Here is a 17,672-nt window from a genome sequence, read left to right on the forward strand (position 1 = left end):
CTTCCTAAAGTCCTCTTTTCTTCCCTGCGGAGAATGCGTGACTGACATGGTTTCACTGTATATTTCAGTATTTCACTCAAAGTTCCCTTTGTCTCCAGATTACTTCATGTGAGAAAAAAGAAGTGCCTCTCACTCGCTAATGATTTTTCCTCCAATTGAATAGCTGACAAGTAATTCACTCCTAACTGCTCAGAAACTGGCACAGTTATTTCATTGTTTCAGCCCTCCTTTCTTCAGGAGCCTGTAAAGTGGGGATGCCAATGTAGATTTTTTTTGGTTTCCAGTCGAATGGTGCCAACCGGTGTTTCCTGAGGCTGAGCAGAAGCTATGCCTGACAGATGTTGTGTGTTACCCCGTAGCAGTGGAAAGATCACACACGTGATCTGACATTTCAGCAGTCATAGTTATAATGTGAATATTCACATGATCAAGGTAGAGCAGTGGTTCCAACCAAGGCTACTAGAACTTCCAGGGGGTTCTTAGTCTATCCACATGGGTTCTTAGCCTATCCACAGGGGGTTCTTAGTCTACCCACAGGGGGTTCTTAGCCTATCCACAGGGGGTTCTTAGTCTATCCACAGGGGGTTCTTAGTCTATCCACATGGGTTCTTAGCCTATCCACAGGGGGTTCTTAGTCTACCCACAGGGGGTTCTTAGCCTATCCACAGGGGTTCTTAGTCTATCCACATGGGTTCTTAGCCTATCCACAGGGGGTTCTTAGTCTATCCACAGGGGGTTCTTAGTCAACCCACAGGGGGTTCTTAGCCTATCCACAGGGGGTTCTTAGTCTACCCACAGGGGGTTCTTAGCCTATCCACAGGGGTTCTTAGTCTATCCACATGGGTTCTTAGCCTATCCACAGGGGGTTCTTAGTCTACCCACAGGGGGTTCTTAGCCTATCCACAGGGGGTTCTTAGTCTATCCACAGGGGGTTCTTAGTCAACCCACAGGGGGTTCTTAGTCTATCCACATGGGTTCTTAGCCTATCCACAGGGGGTTCTTAGTCTACCCACAGGGGGTTCTTAGCCTATCCACAGGGGGTTCTTAGTCTATCCACAGGGGGTTCTTAGTCAACCCACAGGGGGTTCTTAGCCTATCCACAGGGGGTTCTTAGTCTACCCACAGGGGGTTCTTAGCCTATCCACAGGGGTTCTTAGTCTATCCACATGGGTTCTTGGTCTATCCACAGGGGTTCTTAGTCTATCCACAGGGGGTTCTTAGTCTACCCACAGGGGGTTCTTAATCTATCCACACGGGTTCTTAGCCTATCCACAGGGGGTTCTTAGTCTATCCACAGGGGTTCTTAGTCTATCCACAGGGGTTCTTAGCCTATCCACAGGGGGTTCTTAGTCTACCCACAGGGGGTTCTTAGTCTATCCACAGGGGGTTCTTAGTCTATCCACAGGGGTTCTTAGCCTATCCACAGGGGGTTCTTAGTCTACCCACAAGGGGTTCTTAGCCTATCCACAGTTAGTTCTTAGCCTATCCACAGTTAGTTCTTAGCCTATCCACAGTTAGTTCTTAGCCTATCCACAGTTAGTTCTTAGCCTATCCAAAGGGGGTTCTTAGCCTATCCACCATGGGTACTTGAGAAGACTCATGAAACCATAGGCTTACTGGATAAATGCACATGAGGGGGTACTTCAGGGGTACTCTGGGCAGAACAAAATACAGTTGGTGGTACAGGAACCACTAAGTTAGAACACTGCCATTGTTAACACACTGTAAATCCTACTGCCGTAGGCTATATCACATTTAAGTGTTTGACATAAAATTATAGAAATTTGATATCATTTGTCGGTTTAGCTGAAATTATACAGCATATACAAGAAGTCTACCCAGTCTGAATGCGCTCTACCATCTTCAGAATTAATTCTAGAGCTTTCTGGAGATATATTTTGCCCTGAAGTATGCATGCAATTAGGCATGATGCACACACACACACACACACACACACACACACACACACACACACACACACACACACACACACACACACACACACACACACACACACACACACACAGAGACACACAGACACACAGTGCATTAGAACAGGGATGTAACAGAAGAGTCTGATAGGATCGGGGTGTAGATGTTAGTTGGTGTACAGGTTAGAGGGGGTGTACAGAGCAGGTTGTGTGTGAGTGAGGCTCTGTAGTGATACTGCCATACTGCTCTTTGCACGCTACAGGGTGTAAAGAAAGCCAATCAGAGCCAATCATAAATGATTCAAACGGGAACTGAAAGTCCAGGCCACTGGAGTGACAAGAATGTCGTAGGTCCCATTGGTTTTGTTCAGCCCAAACCCCAGGACCTATCAACACCGTGCCATGGCTGATCTAGGGTTCACTGGTCACGATGGCAACACCCATCCGTAGCACGCGCTCCAGCAGGTGTATCTCACTGATCATCCCTAAAGCCAACACCTCATTTGGCCGCCTTTCCTTCCAGTTCTCTGCTGCCTGTGACTGGAACGAATTGCAAAAATCGCTGAAGCTTGGAGACTTTTATCTCCCTCACCAACTTTAAACATCTGCTATCTAAGCAGCTAACCAATCGCTGCAGCTGTACATAGTCCATTGGTAAATAGCCCACCCAATTTACCTACCTCATTCCCATACTGTTTTTATTTATTTACTTTTCTGCTCTTTTGCACACCAGTATCTCTACCTGCACATGACCATCTGATCATTTATCACTCCAGTGTTAATCTGCTAAATTGTAATTATTCGTCTACCTCCTCATGCCTTTTGCACACAATGATTATAGACTCTTTTTTCTACTGTGTTATTGACTTGTTTATTGTTTACTCCATGTGTAACTCTGTGTTGCTGTCTGTTCACACTGCTATGCTTTATCTTGGCCAGGTCGCAGTTGTAAATGAGAACTTGTTCTCAACTAGCTTACCTGGTTAAATAAAGGTGAAATTAAAACATTATAAACAGGGTCAGTCCATATGCCAGGCTTTGGGCCTTTTGGAGACCTGCATGGCTTGTAAAACCATCAGCTTTAGGTGTCACAGTTTGTCGTTCGTCAGTGAGGTTGGAGTCTAAAGTGAGGGCATGAGATCCGGGGAAGGAAGAATAGATATGATCACTGTTTCTTATTCCTATGGCAACCATTACACAGCACATGTCCTTACAGCAGCTGTGGCCTCCAGCTATTCTCCTGACTACTAAACATCCATCTAAACATTACTCTGAACTCGCAACACTACTAAACATCCCTCTAATGTAAGGGTCTTGTGTGTAGCTGGTGTAGAGAGTCAGGCGCAGGACAGCAAGTATGAGTAATCAACCTACTTTTACTCAAAATTACAAAATTCACGAGCACACAATGATGGACCGAAAATACAATAAACAATCACTCACAAATACAACATGGGGAACAGAGGGTTGAATAATAAACAAGTAACTGATTGAGTGAAGCCAGGTGTGATAAGACAAAGACAGAACAAATGGAAAATGAAAAGTGGATCGGCGGTGGCTAGAAAGCCGGTGACGTCGCCCGCCGAACGCCGCCTGAACAAGGAGAGGGACCGACTTCGGCGGAAGTCGTGACATCTAAACGCTACTCTAAACTCTCAACACTACTAAACATCCCTCTAAACACTACTCAAAACTCTCAACACTACTAAACATTTCTCTCAACACTACTAAACACCACTCAGTAAAACTATGCAGTACACATCTCCTACACCATACAGCAGGGACTGTCATCTAGATTCAGCTGTGGTCAGGGAGCCGGAACATAACTACAAATAATTGGTAGACTGCAAATTGACCGTAAGAAGTCCAAACAGATATAATGTTTGTCTAAAACATAGTAATTTCAAACCTTGCTTAGATTTGTAGATGATCACGTGTCTCTCTAGTACGTGTTGGCATACTTGGGAACAGATTTCCAAACTTAAAATCACTTGGAGCTGATTTCCTGGTGTTTTTACAGTCAGTTGGGGAACCTTGCCATACAGCAACTGCCTTTGATAACATCTAGCTGTCAAGCTATGCCAATGGATGTTGATGTGTGTTAATGTGAAACGCAGACCTGACATGACACAGTAGGCCCAGCGACCCCCGGTGAAGGAAGGCACGCGGCGGAGCGGAGTGTGGCAGACGCGAGGCGGCGTCTAAACCTCTCCGTGCCTCCAGCATCAATCCGACTTATTCTTTTTCAGACGCCATCAGATGAGAGGCAGGCCACTGAGATTAGCTGCAGATCAAAAGGCTTGCTGCTTCGCGGCCTAGCGAGCACCACTCATGTTTTGTAGATTTAGGCAACTCTAGTGCACAGGCACTCTAGCGGCAGAGAAACCATGTGGTGTGGTGTACTGTACAGGCAACGACACTGCTCAGGGCGGTAGACTCAGACTGGAAAGGGATTTCTCCTAAATGAGGCCGGACTGCGGCTGGAACGTGGAGATTTGAAATGGTGTAATAAAGCAAATAGAAGACAAAGGAAAACTACCGCCCCATTACTGCAAGAAATTACAGTGGAACGAAGGTACTTGTCCTTTCAGTGCCGTCACGATGAAACTACTTCCATGTGTGTAATACGTCTTGGTTCAGTGATCATTTGTTTTAAATGTGAAATGTATGGCTCTTCCGTTACGGAAGATCACGGCGTCTGGAGCACCAATAGGCAGCATTACCACGACCACTACTGCAAAGCCATACGCCAAGAGCAATTAAAACAAATCAGTAGCAATGGACGCCTATGTACCACTTTGCTTTCGCCGCAATCTATTTCTCCGTAAGGCTTAGTGTAAATCCAAACGAACATATCAATTGCACCAGACTCATAACATTAAGCGTATTATGTGTTCACAAGCGTAATCTCTGCAATCAAGGAAGCTAAGTTTAGATACAAACAAAGCCTTAAACATTCCTGGGGTTCTCTCTGTGCTGCAAATGTCAAGAGTGCTATCAACCCCACACTAAGCATAAGTTGTCGTTAACATTACTAACTGATTGAAGGTCAATTTGGAGTGTATCAAGACTGAGAAGCTCAGAAGGATGGGCACATACATCAAAGTAATATCGTACAGGCAACAGTACAACGATACAGGGTGATGGCGAAGCAACAGGATGGGGGTGGTGGTTGGAAGTTCAAAGGGATAGAGAGGCCTGGATAAGAGAGGAAAAACAATGACTTTCCTCAACTCCATTTCCCATCAAAGCGCTGGACTGTTGCGGCGAAAAAGTTTGTAAGTGAAGAGAGGTTTTTACTGGGTCAATGCTTCTAAGGTCCCCTCTCTTCAGGGTTGATATTAAGAGGAAGGAAAGTAATGGCTCACTTTGTTGAACCTAACAAGGTGACACAGAACCAAAGCTACAGAGAATATCCCCAGACACCCAGGATTTCAAATGGAAAACCTAAGCATTTTGACGGGAGATGTAGACATGGTAAAGTATATACACATTTATTGCATGGATTAATTTGCAGTAATTGTGTCTCAATGTGTTGTTTGATATGGCATATCACATAGTGGTGATATAAATTAATACTATGTATAATTTATTTATCTTATAATAACATTTAAATTATTATTATTATGGTTTTTAGTACATTTTAATAATAGCTATCACTGCTACTTAATTGCCTGCTGATGGGCCATCAACAACAGTACTCAAACAGGTTACTAAAATTCCTTGAATCAAATGTCAGAAGAAAAAGTTAAACGAAGCCTTTCAGCATCCATAAAAATCAATCTCAACTTTTGTTTGGGTTGGAATTCTTTGGTGTTGTTTTAGGACATTTTCCTGCTATTTAGTACATTTTTCTTCCCCTGCCTCCAGAGAGGCAGTTAGTTCAATATCAACTCCCTTCAGTTGGTGTAATATGACAAATTTCCTCTTTGTTTCACTGCTTAGCGAGAAATGTCTTATTTAAGTGTTGGCCTTTGTGTGATACAAATTGATATTGAAGTCTGCAGCAGCCACTTAGGTGGCTGCCTTGCGGGGTAAGCTATTTCTAAGGCAAACAGCATGTTGAAGCCATACACTTTTCACTCACAGATGATTTCAGATTACGCAACGAGGTGTTCTTAGCAATTAACCTTAGGAAGACCAATAACCCAAACTGACTGTGACGAATTCAAACAAAAAATACAAGACAGTATTAAGTTACTCTAGGGAGTCAAACCATTTGTCATGGCTTGGAGAAATTAAAAGGTATACATGTAAAACTCCAACCTATGTAGCTACAGTACAGGATCCTCCATGGGCCAATCACTGGTACAGAAGTGATTGGCAACAGATGTTTGTGACTGCCCGATCTCCAACTTCAGCATAGCTCAACCGTTAAGCTTTTCCATCATCTTGGTTCTCTGTCACGCACTAACTGTAAGTACTGTACCTGAGGTAAAAGATCCTAGCGTCCATTCTCTGCCCGAATGGGTTTGATTGCAGATCCAGATGTATTTTTATTGTTCGTACACGACAAAGTTACGGTTTCACTTTTCAATATAGGCTACACAAGTCAATATAAATAATTTACTAACACTAATGCCAATACTATATTACAATATAGTTTGTTGTTTAACAGATTTATGGCTGGTCAACATCCACTCTATGGCAAAAAGAGTGCCCCTGCCAGAACCAGATTTTTCATCTAGCAGAAAGTCATAGTACACCATGGAAAGTAGAAGGGGAAGCTAAGGGTGTGCTCTGTAAACTCACCCGTACCGTATCTTTGCTTCTCCAGGAAGTACCACCCTACAGGACCAGCTGAGGGACAGCTCAATCAAACAGTCACAGGTAAAGATAATATATATAGTTAGAGATAAGTGTAAAAGAAGAGTAAAAGTTCACTGTAAAACAAAAAATGTCCTGCATGTATAAAAGCCAGACCAGCTGGCTTTGAATATAAACCCCTGTTTTGGGTTCTGTTTTGCCCCTGATCTCTCTCCACACTGAACACAAGACTTGTTCTCCCCAAACCCCCCACCCCACGTCCCCCTCCCCCCGATCCACCTGCCCCAGTCACTCCTGAGTATATTTAGCCTGCTGAGGGAACAGGGACTTTGTCAGCGGTGGCATATGTACCCTGGATTATTGCCCCCAAAAGAATGTTACCATCCACGAAGGAGCAAAGAAATACCCCTTCATCCCTCACATTTAACAACACCCCACGTCCTGCTTTCATTTAAACTTGCATGATGAAAAGACACCATTATAAAACAAATACGGTGCCTTGCGAAAGTATTCGGCCCCCTTGAACTTTGCAACCTTTTGCCACATTTCAGGCTTCAAACATAAAGATATAAAACTGTATTTTTTTGTGAAGAATCAACAACAAGTGGGACACAATCATGAAGTGGAACGACATTTATTGGATATTTCAAACTTTTTTAACAAATCAAAAACTGAAAAATTGGGCGTGCAAAATTATTCAGCCCCCTTAAGTTAATACTTTGTAGCGCCACCTTTTGCTGCGATTACAGCTGTAAGTCTCTTGGGGTATGTCTCTATCAGTTTTGCACATCGAGAGACTGAAATTTTTTCCCATTCCTCCTTGCAAAACAGCTCGAGCTCAGTGAGGTTGGATGGAGAGCATTTGTGAACAGCAGTTTTCAGTTCTTTCCACAGATTCTCGATTGGATTCAGGTCTGGACTTTGACTTGGCCATTCTAACACCTGGATATGTTTATTTTTGAACCATTCCATTGTAGATTTCGCTTTATGTTTTGGATCATTGTCTTGTTGGAAGACAAATCTTCGTCCCAGTCTCAGGTCTTTTGCAGACTCCATCAGGTTTTCTTCCAGAATGGTCCTGTATTTGGCTCCATCCATCTTCCCATCAATTTTAACCATCTTCCCTGTCCCTGCTGAAGAAAAGCAGGCCCAAACCATGATGCTGCCACCACCATGTTTGACAGTGAGGATGGTGTGTTCAGGTTGATGAGCTGTGTTGCTTTTACGCCAAACATAACGTTTTGCATTGTTGCCAAAAAGTTCAATTTTGGTTTCATCTGACCAGAGCATCTTCTTCCACATGTTTGGTGTGTCTCCCAGGTGGCTTGTGGCAAACTTTAAACAACACTTTTTATGGATATCTTTAAGAAATGGCTTTCTTCTTGCCACTCTTCCATAAAGGCCAGATTTGTGCAATATACGACTGATTGTTGTCCTATGGACAGAGTCTCCCACCTCAGCTGTAGATCTCTGCAGTTCATCCAGAGTGATCATGGGCCTCTTGGCTGCATTTCTGATCAGTCTTTTCCTTGTATGAGGTGAAAGTTTAGAGGTACGGCCAGGTCTTGGTAGATTTGCAGTGGTCTGATACTCCTTCCATTTCAATATTATCGCTTGCACAGTGCTCCTTGGGATGTTTAAAGCTTGGGAAATCTTTTTGTATCCAAATCCGGCTTTAAACTTCTTCACAACAGTATCTCGGACCTGCCTGGTGTCTTCCTTGTTCTTCATGATGCTCTCTGTGCTTTTAATGGACCTCTGAGACTATCACAGTGCAGGTGCATTTATACGGAGACTTGATTACACACAGGTGGATTGTATTTATCATCATTAGTCATTTAGGTCAACATTGGATCATTCAGAGATCCTCACTGAACTTCTGGAGAGAGTTTGCTGCACTGAAAGTAAAGGGGCTGAATAATTTTGCACGCTCCATTTTTCTGTTTTTGATTTGTTAAAATATCCAATAAATGTCTTTGAAAAGTTTGAAATATCCAATAAATGTCGTTCCACTTCATGATTGTGTCCCACTTGTTGTTGATTCTTCACAAAAAAATAGTTATATATCTTTATGTTCAAAGCCTGAAATGTGGCAAAAGGTCGCAAAGTTCAAGGGGGCCGAATACTTTTGCAAGGCACTGTATGTAGCCTGTCCCTCCTTTCTTTAGATATACTCTATATAGGGGCGATGTCCAGATAAAGTCCTGGACTAAATGACTATTTTATGCTGGACTAATGAAAATAAAATTTCTCGACCATGATGTAAAATAAACTTGAAATAATCTGGCTTTAAACAGTCTGATTTGCACAAAGAAAACGAGGGCTAATCCAGGTGTATGTGAGGGTATAAATTAAACCTAGAAGGAGGGGGGGTTAACTTCAGATGATGTTAATGGCAATGGTGGTTTCCTGCTTTTCCTGACAGAGTTGAATGTTAGCATGGGGTATTCATTTTCCAATTTACTGTAGTAAATCCAGAAGTAATACATTTATTTAATGTGCATTAAATGGTAGCGCAATATTCATTTGTTGTTGCTTTCTGTTGCAGAATCATACTGTAATGGCTTATTTAGTTATTTACTGCATTTTTTAAACAATTTCTTTTTTATCTTGTGCATTGTTTGATTTTGATAGCCTACTCCAATCCGTGCTCATGCATACACACCTCGAATATTTACCATCATTCATAACCAAGTATGAAGGTGGAATTCACCACATACGACTGGGAAAAATCCACTTGAACGTCCCTGCAGCAATTCCTATTGGGAAACTCAGTTATCATCCCTGACCTCCGACTTCTCCCACATGCTGACCTTGGACATTACCTACTAAGGAAATGACCTCGATAACAGCCTTTTTTCGGCAGTTAAATGCAACAACAAAACATGATTTTTAAAAATCAATCTATTCCTATAATATATTAACACTATAATTTTTTTGCCAGTATGACAAGGTGTACATTTAGTTAATGGTTGACGCAGCTTGTTTGCCATTAGTCAATTGACGTTTCTAAACAACTTCAAAGCATGTGAATGCATCCAACTCGTATTTACTAATTCACAACTGGAAATTACCACCTTTCCACTTCCCAGCACGAGTCAAGGAAATGTTTCTGGAATCCATCTTTTTGAATAAGGCCTTGTGAAGATGTCAGTGAGCCATGGACATTTTCCCTCCATTTGACTCCACACAAAAGGACAGATATTTTGGAAGTAGTAAAATTCCCTGTCTTAGGTCAGTTAGGATCACCACTTTATTTTAAGAATGTGAAATGTCAGAATAATAGTAAAGAGAATGATTCATTTCAGCTTTTATTTCTTTCATCACATTCCCAGTGGGTCAGAAGTTTACATACACTCAATTAGTATTTGGTAGTATTGCCTTTAAATTGTTTAACTTGGGTCAAACTTTACGGGTAGCCTTCCACAAGCTTCCCACAATAAATTGGATGAATTTTGGCCCATTCCTCCTGACAGAGCTGGTGTAACTAAGTCAGGTTCGTAGGCCTCCTTGCTCGCACACACTTTTTCAGTTCTGCTCACAAATGTTCTATAGGATTGAGGTCAGGGCTTTGTGATGGCCACTCCAATACCTTGACTTTGTTGTTCTTAAGTCATTTTAATCACAACCTTGGAAGTATACTTGGGGTCATTGTCCATTTGGAAGACCGATTTACGATCAAGCTTTAACTTCCTGACTGATGTCTTCAATATACTTCAATATACTTCAATAGACTGATGTTGCTTCAATATATCCACATAATTGTTCTTCCTCATGATGCCATCTATTTTGTGAAGTGCACCAGTCCCTCCTGCAGCAAAGCACCCCCACAACATGATGCTGCCACCCCCGTGCTTCACGGTTGGGTTGGTGTTCTTCGGCTTGCAAGCCTCCCCTTTTTTCCTCCAAACATAAAGATGGTCATTATGGCCAAACAGTTCTATTTTTGTTTCATCCGACCAGAGGACATTTCTCCAAAAAGTACAATCTTTGTCCCCATGTGCAGTTGCAAACCGTAGTCTGGCTTTTTTATGGTGGTTTTGGAGCAGTGGCTTCTTCCTTGCCGCGCGGCCTTTCAGGTTATGTCGATATAGGACTAATTTTACTGTGGATGTAGATACTTTTGTACGTGTTTTCTCCAGCATCTTCACAAGGTCCTTTGTTGTTGTTCTGGGTTCTGTTCTGCGTTCATCTCTAGGAGACAGAACGCGTCTCCTTCCTGAAAGGTATGACCGCTGCGTGTTCCCATGGTTTTTACAGTTGCGTACTGTTATTTGTACAGATGAACGTGATACATTCAGGCATTTGGAAATTGCTTCCAAGGATGAACCAGAATTGTGGAGGACTTCTTTTCATTTTCCCATGATGTCAAGCAAAGAGGCACTGAGTTTGAAGGTAGGCCTTGAAATACATCCACAGGTACACCGCCAATTGACTCAAATTATGTCAATTAGCCTATCAGAAGATTCTGAAGCCGTGATATAATTTTCTGGAATTTTCCAAGATGTTTAAAGGCACAGTCAAGTTAGTGTATGTAAACTTCTGACCGACTGGAATTGTGATACAATGAATTACAAGTGTAAACAATTGTTGGAAAAATTACTAGTAGATGTCCTAACTGACTTGTCAAAACCATAGTTTGTTAATTTAACAAGAAATTTGTGGAGTGGTTGAAAACTAGTTTTAATGACTCCCACCTAAGTGTATGTAAACTTCAGACTTCAACTGTATATGTGTAAGGGTTGGATGTGCGGGGAGTCAGTGCAAATAGTCTACAAGGTGCAGATAGTCTACAAGGTGCAGATAGTCTACAAAGTCTACAATGTGCAGATAGTCTACAAGGTGCAGATCTGTGCAGGGAGACAGCTGTTCAACAGTCTGATGGCCTGGTGATAAAAGCTGTCTCGATGCTCCGATACTGCTTTTCGGATGGTAGCAGAGTGAACAGTACATGGCTCGGTGACTGAAGTCTTTGTTAACCTTCCAGGCCTTCCTCAAGGATTACCTTTTGTAGATTTCTTGGAGGGCAGGGAGCCCGCCCCCAGGGATAGGTCGGGCCGTCTGCACCACCCTCTGTAGAGCCATTCGTTTGAGGGTGGTGCAGTTACCATGTCAGGCAGGGATGAAACTGGTCAAGATGCTCTTGATGGTGCAGCTATAGAACTTGTTGAGGATCTGAGGTCCCATGCCATATTTCTTCAGTCACCTGAGGTTGCAGAGGGGTTGTTGCACCTTCTTCACCTCGGTGTCAGTGTGACTGGTCCATATCAGGTCCTTTGTGATGTGCACACCGAGGAACTTTAAGCTTTTTACCCTCTCCACTGCAGCCAATTCAATGTCAATAAGGGCGTGCCCCCTCCCCTGCTTCCTGTAGTCTACGATCAGCTCCTTGACTTGTTGACGTTGAGGGAGAGGTTGGCATCACTCTGTCAGGGCTCTAACCTCCTCCTTGTGGGCTGACTCGTTGCCGTCAGTGATCGGGCGCACCAACGTTGTGTCATCGGAAAACTTAATGATGGTGTTGTGCATGGTGGTGTTGTAAGAGTTGTGCATGGCCACGCAGTCGTGGGTGTACAGGGAGTACAGGAGGGGGCTGTGCATGCACCCCTCCAGGAGGCCGTGTTGAGAATAGTCAACGTGGCAAAGGTGTTGTTGCCTACCCTCACCACCTGGGGTCTGGCTTTCAGGAAGTCCAGGATCCAGTTGCAGAGGGAGGTGTTCATACCCAGGGCCTTGGGCTTAGTGACAAGCCTGGAGGGTACTATGGTGTTGAAAGCTGAGCTGTAGTTGACGAACAGCATTCTCACATAGGTATTCCTCTTGTCCAGGTGGGAAGGGACAGCGTGCAGAGCAATGGTGATTGCATCGTGTATCAATCTGTTGGGATGATATGCAAATTGTTATGGGTCAGGGTGTCCGGTAGGGTGGAGCTGATTTTGTCCTTGATGAGCATCTCAAAGCACTTCATGATGACAGAAGTGAGTGTTACAGGGTGATAGTCATTTAGGCAGGTTACTTTTGTTTGCTTGGGTACAGGGAAAGTGGTGGACATCTTGAAGCTTATGGGGATCACAGACTGGGACAGGGAGGGAGAGGTCGAATATGTCCATAAATACTCCAGCCAGCTGTTTCGCGCAAGTTCTAAGGACGCGGCTGGGGATGCCATCTGGGCTGGCTGCTTTGAGAGTGTTCACACGATTGAACGTCTTACTCAAGTCTGCTCACAGTCCTCTTCAGCAGCGAGGGCCCTCTTAGGAGTGACTCGGTTGATTGCCTCGAAGCAAGCACAAAAAGCTTTGAGCTTGTCTTGGAGAAGTAGGCTAATGCATGTTTTCATGTTAATTTGGATGGTGGGATTTATACCTTGTCAGTCTAATCCAGGTGTAGACAATAGAAAATAAGCACATTCAAGTGTTTTAACTTGTAATTAGGCTACATGAACTTCTAACGCGGTTGCATGGGATTTGTCGAATTATAAATGTGGGTGGTTTCGCTGCACCCAATGGCAGTGTCCACGATAAGCTAAAGCAAGAAGCTGCTTGTGTCTTTGTTTTCAGTAACGAGAATGTCATTGCCATTGTTATGTAAAGGAGTGCAATAGTATTTCCATTTCAAGTGTATTATCACAGTATCACGGTTTATTAAGCATTTACCTGTGTAGCCTAAAGGTGTGAATGGTTTATGCCAGGTGAGGATAGGCCATTTTAGAATGTGCCTTATTTAATAGGATCCTCATTCATGGAGAGCTGTTTGTCTAGGTCGCATGCTATTACTACAGCTTTGCCTTGTAGGCCTACTCAGACATGTTCCCTGAGTTTGAGGAGTTTAGCCTTAGTTCTCAGGTTGAGGTCATTTTGCAATTGGTAAATACGCTGATTGTTTTTGATCACCTTCATCACCTGTATATTTTGTATAACCTACAGTGTGGGGATCCAGTCTTCATCAAATGTATATTTTGTATAACCTACAGTGTGGGGATCCAGTCTTCATCACCTGCACTGTTAAATACATTCCAAGTTCTTTTGCAGCTGATCCTCTGACTCCAACTCAACTGTTGCTGCTGAATGCCCAATCAGGCTGCCGGGTCCTTAACTGGCCCTGTCTGACTTAATATGAACTGTGTCAGAGGAACTGCCCCCTTCTGTATGGAAGGCATTGTGTGAGAATTAATAATATGTTGAGTGTTACTGGTACACACAACTTCCTCCATGTTGTCCAATTCTTCTGGAGTGTTGACCTAGCAGCAGAAAGTTCCCAAACAAATGTGAAATTCCCTTGGCACTAAATATATCATTTATGAGATTGCGGTGACACATACTTCGATAAGATCTTCAAGTTTATATTTATATTTATAATTGGAGCTCATTCATCCCTATGTATTTTTGCCATTTTGACAAATAAATTACAGTCTTGTTGTTTTAAAAAGAACCACAATATTCAGGAAATGTAGGCTATTCATTTTATTGAGTTAAACTAATACCTGATAAAATCACCCAAAGCAGCTAGAGGAAAGTTGGATCTTTTCTTTGGCAGCCTGCATCATTACTGTAGGTCATTTCCCCCTTCCTTTAAATGATAGATTTCCTCTCTTCAATATTTTGAACAAACCAAATTGGCCTTAGTATCAACTAAATAATATATCCACAGTAAGTCCTTTCACATAAGAATAGCTCAGAAGAGGAGCTTATTTTTATCTGGGTATTTTCCAGTCACAGAAAAATGCAATCTCAAAATCTAATAATATTGAATAATACTCCTACGTTTGTATTTTATACATCCCTGAAATCAATCAATGCACTAAAGTACAGATTCATAATATTATATGAGGAGTGATGTGTTGGAAATATGAGTGTAATGTGGATTACAGAAAGTCGAACTGAAAAGGGGGATACTGTTAATATAGATTGGGGTAAAACACCGGGACCCCCTGATGTTTGGGGAATCAATAATTTATCTCCGTGCAAACATATTAGTATTGATCGCACTGTATTGTTGACATGATTCTGGGCAATGGAAATCCACTAATCTGTTTGTTTTTTAAACAAGGGGATCTCTTTGTCGCCAAGGATATCTTTACACTAATGTATGATAGGGTCCATAGAACAATAACAATTCGGGAGTTGAATCATCGCAGGAATGAAACAGGATGATAGACAAACTTTAGGGTCTCAGTGTTCAACAGGATAGAATTGTATTATGTCTCTCTTCATATAAGGTCTGCAAAGCAAAGAAAGCTCCCCATTCTTTTCTTCTATTGAAGAGTACCACATGCACACATGCAGGCACGCATGCAAATACTTACTGGACTCTTGCCATCTTGGTTTTGTCTGGGGCTCCCCCCTGTGTGAGGGGGCCAGGCTTTGGAGGCCTGGCCTGGGCTCTCTCTCTCCCTGTCTCTCTCCCAAAAGGGGAGACTGAGCCCCAGAGCCTGGCTGTCTGTCTGTCTGTCAGTTGGTCTGGGCTGGGCAGGGTAGAGGAGGAGGAGCAGGAGGAAGAGGAGGGATTGGCTCTCTATTGAGTGTCGCCTGGTACAGTGTACAGTGCTTGAATGCAGGAGTTGGTAGGGCTACCAGGGAACATGCTGTCCCTCTCCAACAAGGACCTGTCTGGCCTGTCTGGAGACTCTGTCTATTCCACGGCCCTGGGTGTGAGGATGTGTTTTCTATTTTAGTGTGTGTGTGTGTGTACAATTTTGTGTAAGAGTGCATGTGGATGTGTGTGTGTGTGTAAGAGTGCATGCGGATGTGTGTGTATGTGTGTGTGTGTGTGCGCATTTGTGGCAGAGGGAGCGGCTGTGTGTCCGTGCCATGGGTCCAGAGACTGTGGGCTGTGCCAGTGGTGGAACACAAAGCGTTCTGTCGAAGGCAAGGTGACGGGAGAGCAACAGGAAACTCTGCATGGCGTTTCCCCTGAAAACTCCTTTCACTGTGCTTTCTTTCAGATTTTTTTCCTGTTGCTTTATCGTTAAATCATCAACAGCAAATTAAAGTAATTATTGTAATGAACTCACTGACAGACTTATGGAAGGCCAGCTGGATTGATGCTTATTTTTATAATGTCACTACTGGTGTTGTCCGGGCTGAGAGCTACTGATGCACTGTCACCTGAATAATGTGTACTTCTCCTCTTGTCTGTATTCATGTGTCTGTCCATCACTGTGGGTTTGTGTGTTCATGTGTCTGTCCATCACTGTGGGTTTGTGTGTTCATGTGTCTGTCCATCACTGTGGGTTTGTGTGTTCATGTGTCTGTCCATCACTGTGGGTTTTTCGTGTTAATGCGTCTGTCCATCACTGTGGGTTTGTGTGTTCATGTGTCTGTCCATCACTGTGGGTTTGTGTGTTCATGAGTGACTAAATGTATGGGAGTAAATATTGCATAATGCTGACTTACATTTTACATGGTATTTGCCAGCATAGAGGCACATAGAGTAGCTGTAATGTGATGTATTACCTTAGGTAACGTGTGTGTGAGTGTGCGCACGTTTGCGTATGTGTGTGTAAGGAGGGAGCGGCGGTGGCGGTGTGCGTTTTCTCTGCCTGTGTGCGCTGTGTGGTGTGAGCTGACTTCAGCGTGTCTGCCCAGCCCTCTGCTCCACACAAGGTTGCTCTGTGTGTGTTCGGCCCTGCAGACAGAGGGGAGGCCGCGGCTCACAATCACCACCAAGCACATACCACATACCGGCCCGGCCGAGCCTGGCTGCCTGGCTCAACACGGACCAACCAGACCCCTCCTCACAAGCACCATTCTGAAGAGTACTGTTGGTTTTCTAAGAGGGTCCCTGTGACATGAGCTAATAAAACACAGCTTGGAAAGGGAGAGAAAAATAAAGAAGAGAGGGAGATATAAATAAAGGAGAGAGAGAGAGAGAGAAAGAGAGATGAACGGGGAGGGAATGGGGGAGTGTGCACACCTCGGTCCAAAAACAATATTTTGACTGAAACTTTAGCCATTCCATCTGGCTCTTTTGAAGGACGGAATATAACTGGTGCCATTGCTAACTTTTTATTCACCATCTACAGTACAGTACTCACGAGATTAAGAGAATGCTACTGGCTTGTTCTTGCCTGTTAACTGTGCGGTAGAAGTGAGTGTGAGACTGATGCTAAATTGAGTATGTTGACTAACAAAATGTACCAATTTTAAACTGAAAAAAAAATGCACATAAATATATTTCAGGGAAACATACACAATTTGTAAATGTTTTAACAACTATCAATAGTGAAATTGTTAGATAGAAAAAATGACATAGAAACAACAACATTCAGACATCAAAATGTAGAGCTATGTTTTCTACAGTTCAAGTGACCTGCTGTTCTCTTTGATGGGTAAAAAAACAGGAAGTATTTTCAGGTGTCCATGGTAACAAAGCAAAGCAATTACCCTTGCGCGCTCCATCTCTAGAACCCTCTTTCTTCCTCTCTCCTGCGTTCTCTCTCCCCTTTTCTCTCAATTCTCGGGCTGAGCACTCCTTAACAGGAAGCTCTTATTTCCTAATTGTCCAAGAGGCACTCTGCCTCAGGCAGGGGGGGTAGATCGAGGACATTTCCTCTCTCTCCAGCCCCTTGTTGTAGGACATAAATGGACCCATATCGCCACTGCGTATTACTATGGCAAATTCTACCATCGACATTTGTAAGTCTCGGGCATCTGAAACGTATTCTGACTGTATTCTGACTGTATTCTGACTGTATTCTGACTGTCGTAGGGTTGTGGGATTCATAATACTTTTGACAACCAAAAATACATGGAAATGATATAACCCACATTATAACATGTTATAATCCTAGAACAGTGTTATATAGGCTGTATAACCTACCAGTGCAGTGTTCTTAGCAGCTGTGGTTCCGGTGAAGGCCTGTAGATCATGCCAGTCCGATGTCTTCGTCTTGACTGAGGCAGGCTGGGGACCTCAGGCAGCGTCTCTAATATGACGGCCAGGCCAATTGCAGTACCAGCCCCATATCTCTGTTTT

General features: G+C 43.2%; 1 protein-coding gene across 15 annotated transcripts in view; it reads right to left on the reverse strand.

Annotated features, from left to right (window-relative positions):
* Nucleotides 1–6,958, reverse strand: part of LOC139410663 (myocyte-specific enhancer factor 2C-like) — a 109,332-nt gene extending 102,374 nt beyond the window's left edge. For 11 of the 15 annotated variants that reach the window (XM_071156049.1, XM_071156046.1, XM_071156048.1 and 8 more), the window contains exon 1: nt 6,684–6,918. The gene's annotated coding sequence lies outside the window, so the exon portion shown is untranslated. Of the gene's footprint in view, nt 1–6,683 lie in introns of all 15 variants that reach the window. The other 4 variants (XM_071156047.1, XM_071156045.1, XM_071156033.1 and 1 more) reach the window with 2 other exon arrangements.
* Between the last annotated feature and the right edge of the window lie 10,714 nt (nt 6,959–17,672).

The sequence above is a fragment of the Oncorhynchus clarkii genome, chromosome 6, assembly GCF_045791955.1.
Source record: "Oncorhynchus clarkii lewisi isolate Uvic-CL-2024 chromosome 6, UVic_Ocla_1.0, whole genome shotgun sequence".
In the NCBI taxonomy this organism is placed as follows: Eukaryota; Metazoa; Chordata; class Actinopteri; order Salmoniformes; family Salmonidae; genus Oncorhynchus; species Oncorhynchus clarkii.